The sequence below is a fragment of the Atta colombica genome, unplaced genomic scaffold (assembly GCF_001594045.1).
Source record: "Atta colombica isolate Treedump-2 unplaced genomic scaffold, Acol1.0 scaffold139, whole genome shotgun sequence".
Taxonomy (NCBI): domain Eukaryota; kingdom Metazoa; phylum Arthropoda; class Insecta; order Hymenoptera; family Formicidae; genus Atta; species Atta colombica.
The window spans coordinates 195,731-202,826 of record NW_017259227.1 but is presented as its reverse complement, the minus strand read 5'-3'; positions in this window follow the sequence as shown (position 1 = coordinate 202,826).

Here is a 7,096-nt window from a genome sequence, read left to right as displayed (position 1 = left end):
TATAATATAATATAAAAATATATCTTTTATATAGAAAAATAAGCTCATGTAAATGCAATGTAATAAATTAAAATGTCAATCAAGGCTTTTTAAAAAAACGAGCAAAACGAGCAAAATGTAGTTAACTAATAAAATTCGTCTTTTATTACATTCGTATAACACTATAAATTTCAAACATTTCAATTTACAAAGTCTTCATCAGTGATAATAGAAAAAACGTAACCCCACGTATTAAGTATAACCCCATCCAATGTCAACGAATTAACATATGATATATAGTAAAAATTATCGCTCTAGGCTAATCTTATTTAATTATTCTTGCGTTAAGATATTATGGATTGATTATTCTATATAAATTAACGTAAGTGAAAAATAAATTCTCATTAATATTGAGTTAAATATAATAATTTTTAAATCAAAAATTGATATTTAATTGTACAAGATATAGTAGAATAGTTGTTGAAAAAATCCTTGTTCGGAATGAACGGAATGATACGTTTTATATGAATTAAATGTAATAAAACATGAATTTTATTAATTAACTACATTTGCTCGTTTTTTAAAAAAGCCATGACATTTTAATTTATAACTTTTATATTTATTAAAAACGCATTTATTTTGTATAATTGTATATTGTTAAAAACATTTTTCAAATAATCGAGGTAACACAAAATACTCGAAACGAAATGAGACACATTCTGTTCAAGCGGTCTCACGGATTAGGTTAGGTGCACATGCTCACTTGTCCTAAATCCGTTCGTGTTACTGAACATTGGAGCACCTGAATGCAACTGCTCCAACCGCCATCTTACCTGTGATCCAAGTGCTCTTTAGGTTAATTTGGAGCATGCGACGCGAATAAATTTATTAATTTCATTAATGTTAATGTTGATGGTCTCCCTATTTCAAAAAGTTCTAAAAGTCAGTTATCCTAGTTCAAATTGTTTTACCAGATTCTGTATCTTTTCTCGTTCGTGCGTATTAAGTTTTCTTAAAAGTTGATGTTTTTCATTGGAGTCGTAAAGGTAATAATTATTGATAAAGAATCATTCTTAAATGGTATGTTTATGTCGAATTATTCCAGCACGAAATATCGTTTTTGTTTAATATTAATTAAATGGACTCTCTCTCTCTCTTTCTCTCTCTCTCTCAATTATTTTAATGCAAAGTTATCCATTCTAACATTTAATGCTCCGCTATTGCTATTCGAAATTATGACATTACAAGCGAGAAAATAAAGAATGAATATAAGTTATATTTAAATACTATTCAATAACAGATCCTTTTTTATTTCTGTACTATATACATTGCACTAAAACTTTCTTTAATTTTTGCTTTCGCCAAACATACCCATCTCACTAGGTTCCAAAAGTGTACACTGGTTCAACTACAGAAAACAGATCTAATATTTTGTAATCGATAGAATAGATAAAAACCGAAAATTTTTCTTGTTACGAAGAGAAATTAAATCATATTTATTTCTATATTTAATTAATTTTATTTTGGCTGCGAACATATAATTCATTTCGTTTTGGATTATTATTATCATTGATCACATTTTCAGATACATTATAGTCATTTAATAAACAAAAAGGAAACATTTGATATCAGATCTACTAGATTGTAAAGCATTATTTTACTGAAACATACTTTCATATTAAACTATATTTTATAATAATGTGTTTATGTTTGTAGTGCAATATCGAATATATTATTGCACACATTCTTAAAAATTGTTTAATAGCTTCGATATTACACAAGTAATATGTAATGTAAAAATATTCATTAGAGAACATTTTTAAAGCTTTCAAAATTGCTTAAATATCAAATCATCGAAACTCGGTGAAAAATCAACGCAGACAAAAATAAAAAAAATTTTAAAGTTTGAAACTTGTACTGTAACATGCTTTTAGCTGTTTTTCAAAAAATTTTTATGTTTATGATTCCGTATCTAAAGATTATATTGTTATATATGATACTTAAAATTATGTACATTCAACAGTTTGCAGCTTGGAAAAAAGTATGTTTTAAAAAAATTTGATACTTTTACATAAAAGTATAGAACTTTACCTATACAAACTATTTCTTTTTAATTTTCTTACGATTTTTCTTGATCGATCAAATGTAAATACATTAATAAATACATGCACGCACGCATTCCTCACACCCAAAAAAATCTGACCACTAAGTTTTTTCACAAATTTTTAATATTTTCAAAGCAAATATTAGCAATAACTCAGTGAAAAATCATCATAGCGAAATGTTTAAAAAGCCTTTTAAAAATTGAAATCTCTATTTTCTAGACGGTACTTTAAAAAACAGTACTGATATTATATGAAGTTATACAAACATAAATGAAAATGCATAAATTCTTAAAATTTTTTTATAAAATTTGTGAAGTTCCACGGCGCCAATTAAAAATTGCGCACAAATGTGGTTCACAGCTTTCGAAAGAGTGAATTTTTACCTTTAATTTGCTTTTTTATAGATCTCTGTACAATTTTTTTCAACATTGAAGCAAAAACGATCCTTTTCGTTCAATGTTGAATAACTCGATGAAAAAAAATCGTATAGAGGTTTATAAAAAAGCAAATTGAAGGTAAAGATTCACACTTTCGATTGCTGTAAACCGCATTTTTATGATCTTTACTTCACATAGACATTTGTAAAATTTGTACAAAATTTTTACATTTGACGGATATCTATTTGTGTCCGTCCAGCTCCATAAAGGGTCAGTCGGATTGAAATACTAATTACCGATTTCAAAAGTAAAGATTTCAACCTTTAAAATGTTTTTTTTTTAAATTTCGTTACGATCATTTTTGACGAAGTTATTCTATCTTGAGGATCATTAAGAATTAATTTTAAAAAGGTCAAAATCAAGTCTTAAAGGATCATTTAAAATTAGCTTTAAAAAGGTTAAAATTATTATGTATCTCTGCGAAAAAAATGATTACGAATACGTACGCACACACGCACGCATCTATTTTTTGCCTAAGATTAATCGTTATAAATTAAAATTTGAAATTGTTAATAAATAAACATGTCATATATTGTAGTTAAAATATAAAACTTTAATTTGCCGGTAATAAACAAAAACAACACCAAATGTTTCCCTGTTGGATTATTATCAATGTAAACAAAAATAACAGTGGAAAGATAGTTACGTAGGACAGTGGAAAGAAATACATAGATAAGATATATAAAAATTATAATTCGCTCTCGATCGCAGTATTAATTGTCAATCTCGCTCAATATGAAATAAATGTTATAAGAATGTTGTAATCGATAACCATGTATTCCTAGATTGTGTATGTAGATTATAGACAAACATACTTGTTTCTGCTAAAAAGTACAAATATAGCTAAAAAGTACATATATAATGTAAAAATGTAATAGGAATAAGTAATCAAATCTAATAAGAGAAATACAAAGTAAGAAGCAAAAAAATAATAATAAAGTAATCTAATATTATGAGAAATGTATATTAAAATCATTAATACGAATTGAAATTGTGTGATATAAAGTCAAAAAATGTGATATAAATTATATATATTAAATTTAGTAGCGGCTAAATCAAATGAGAATAAATACCTTATAATTGTGTCAATATAATGTAAACGTCGTCTATTCTTAGGCAATGCGATGAAATTGAAAATATAGTCATTTTTCTAAGATGCTCGAAGACAATATAAAATCCAATTTATAGATAGAACTCTAACTTATCTAAGTCTATCTAACTAGAACGTAATTTATAAGATTTCCTGTAACGATTGTGAGGCGAGCTATGTTGGTCAGATAAAAAGAAAATTAAGTACGAGATTACATGAACATATCTCTGATATTAAGAAGAACTGATTCTCCTACTGTTATAACTGATCATCGTATCAATTTTTATCACAATTTTAGATAGAACGAAGTAAAAATTTTAGATTGCGAATCTTTGTATAATAAGAGATTAGTATTTGAAATGATTCATATCAAAAGACAGAAACAAGGTCTTAATAAAAAAAAATGATATTGAATTGTTATCTGAAACTTACTCACAGATTATTCAATCTCTTTCTCCTTCTTAACTGCATTCTTTCTCTTTTTACTCCCTCTCTCTCCACTTTCTCTTCCCTCTACTTTATTTTCTCTTTCTTATGTTCCTTTTCCTTTCTAGTTTATCACTTCTTGTTTTGATATGTGAATTTTATATTGTCTCCGAGCATCTTAGAAAAATGATTATATTTTTAATCCCATCGCATTGCCTAAGAATAGAGGACGTTTATATTATATTGACACACGATTATAAAATATTCATTCTCATTTGATTTAGCTGCTACTAAATTTAATATATATAATTTATGACTGTCCATCATACAATTTCAATTCGTATTAATGATTTTAATGTACATTTCTCATAATATTAGGTTACTTTATTATTATTTTTTTTTTGCTTCTTAGTTTGTATTTCTCTTATTAGATTTGATTACTTATTCCTATTACATTTTTACATTATATTTATACTTTTTAGTAGAAACAAGTATGTTTGTCTATAATCTACATACACAATCTAGGAATACATGGTCATCGATTACAACATTCTTATAATATTTATTTCATTTGAGCGAGATTGATAATTAATACTGCGATAGAGAGCGAATTATAATTTTTATATATCTTATGTAATATTTCAACTGTTATTTTTGTTTACATTGATAATGATCTAACAGGAATCGAAACGTTTGGTGTTGTTTTTGTTTATTATCGACAAATTAAAGTTTTATATTTTAACTATATAACATGTTTATTCATTAACGGTTTCAAATTTTAATTTATAACGATTAGGCTCGTAGCCCTTTCTGTTTTTTAAATTTATTAAGCCTTATTACTTTTATAGTTTATATATAAAATATATTTATTGCGAACTTTTCGACTATTTGTCGTGAAATCTCAAAGTTTTTTTTTAAATTTAACAAATTTTTTAAAAAGTGTCTCTACGATTTTTTGTTCTGACTTACTTGCAGGTTAAGTAAAAAGGAACATCCCGATTCATAACTGCATTATAAATCATCGCAATTAAAGATACAGATTTCTAATGCTAAAACTTTTCTCTATCGAATGGTATAATTGTCAGTTTTATTATTGTAAGAAAATAGAATATGTATAAATTTGAGTTAAAAATATGACTACACTTCCATTGTATTCATTGCGCAATAGTTATAGAAGGAAAATAATATTATATTTTTAGCTTAAATATATATAGTCTACTTAAAAAAAAATTGGCATTTATATCACTTCAACGTTTCAGCTTTAGATCTGGTTTTTTAATTGTGATACGATGATTTTTATCGGAGTAATGATAATTAAGCAAAGTCAGATTGCTTCTTTTTATTTAATTCAAAATAGAAAAATTGTAGAAATATTTAAAAAAAACAGTTTTGTAGCGAAAATTTCAAATTTTCATGATAGTGTTACATCCTGCCCTTCGTAGAAATATAATTTTACTTCTCTTTTTTTTGTCTTTTCATTTCGCACTGAATTATTTTTCATTTAATCTCACATCATTTATCTAACGTATTTCTATTAATTAATTGCGAATATTCCTAGTGAAAAACTTATTCGGCGTAGTATGATTTTGTCATGAAACGTGCGTCGCGTGAGCCAATCGAAGCGCGTGCCGCGTACCGATGTATTGCGATGAAATTCCAAGCAAGATAACTCCACGTGGAGTTATAATAAGAAATCGTTCCCATATATTGAGACTATCATGTCATTGTCGTCCTACACGAAATTTAAGAAAAACTAATCGAAACAACACCTGTAATCTTTCAGAATAAAAATAAGCTATTGCGCATCAATCACGACACGCGTGTCACTCGTCGCTCCAAATCCTTAATAGGATTTCAGCCATTCTGGCCAAGAATATTGTTAATTTCGAAATTTAGCGTTATGTTAATACATTCTTGGTTTGATTTACTTTCTTTTGGTCATCATGACCATCTTAATTAGCTTGAAGCAGATAAGTAAACGCGAATTTGTCGCGTTAGCGAATGCCGACCATCGAGAATCGAGGAAGGAGCAGCGCGGATCACGGAGAAAGACTCAAAATTTAATTTGTTAATTACTTTAAAATTCCATCAATTAATGCGAAATTAATTTGATCCGTCGATTCTAAATTGAATTCGTGGCAACCGTGTCCGAATTTCAGCTCGATGTGACAAATTCCATATGAAAAATCATTTTCTAAATTCAGCACGTATTACCAATTCCGGAAAATTCGAGCTCCCCCTTCCTTCCGACTCACGAGCGCCATCGACTAGCGTCTATATAAACGGGGCGAAAATCGAACTAGCGACGTTGAGTTCAGTTTGGCTCAGTTCGATTCATTATTCTTCGACAGTCTGAAATATCTCTCAATATTCGCAACAGATAGAAAGAAAAGAAGAAAATACGCATGTTAATTTCTTTCAATTTCCTCTTTCCTATACTCCTCAGGTTGATCGCGCTTGTAGGAGCTGCTCAGCCCTTCTCCTTCTTCCAGCCTGATCGCGCTTGTAGGAGCTCAATTTATCTTCTCTTTTCTTACAAACTAACCGTGAACTAAAGTTCTAGGAACTTAGTCTGTTTTTTCTCAAAATTGACCGCGCTCGTAGGAGCTGCTTAATTCTTCCCTCTACTACTATCTGTTTCTTCTATTATTTACTTTTAATTCTGCTTTTTTTAAATACGATTATTCAACTAACCGTTACGGTAATGTAATAAAAAAAAAATCACTTCTCGTAGAATGATTAAAAGAAGAAACTGTGCAAAGAAGTGAGTTCAGGCCTTGCGTATTTATCAAGGGCTAAAGGCATTAGGAATTTCGATCCATTGATCTTTCCGCCGGACTCATCCGCTTCAGGCCCCTGCCGACTTCGGAAGCTTCCAAAGAGAGTGCGTAGAGGTTCCGCGCGCGGCTAGGGAATCGCTGTTAACTGCGAGCAGCGGAACGTCAGGATTGCTAACGCAACCGCTTTATGCAGACGGAGCACGCGTCTCGTAGCTATTGCTAAACAGGTCCCGAATCCTCCTGGTCACTGTGCCCTCCGCTGGTCGTCTCTGACTTCCC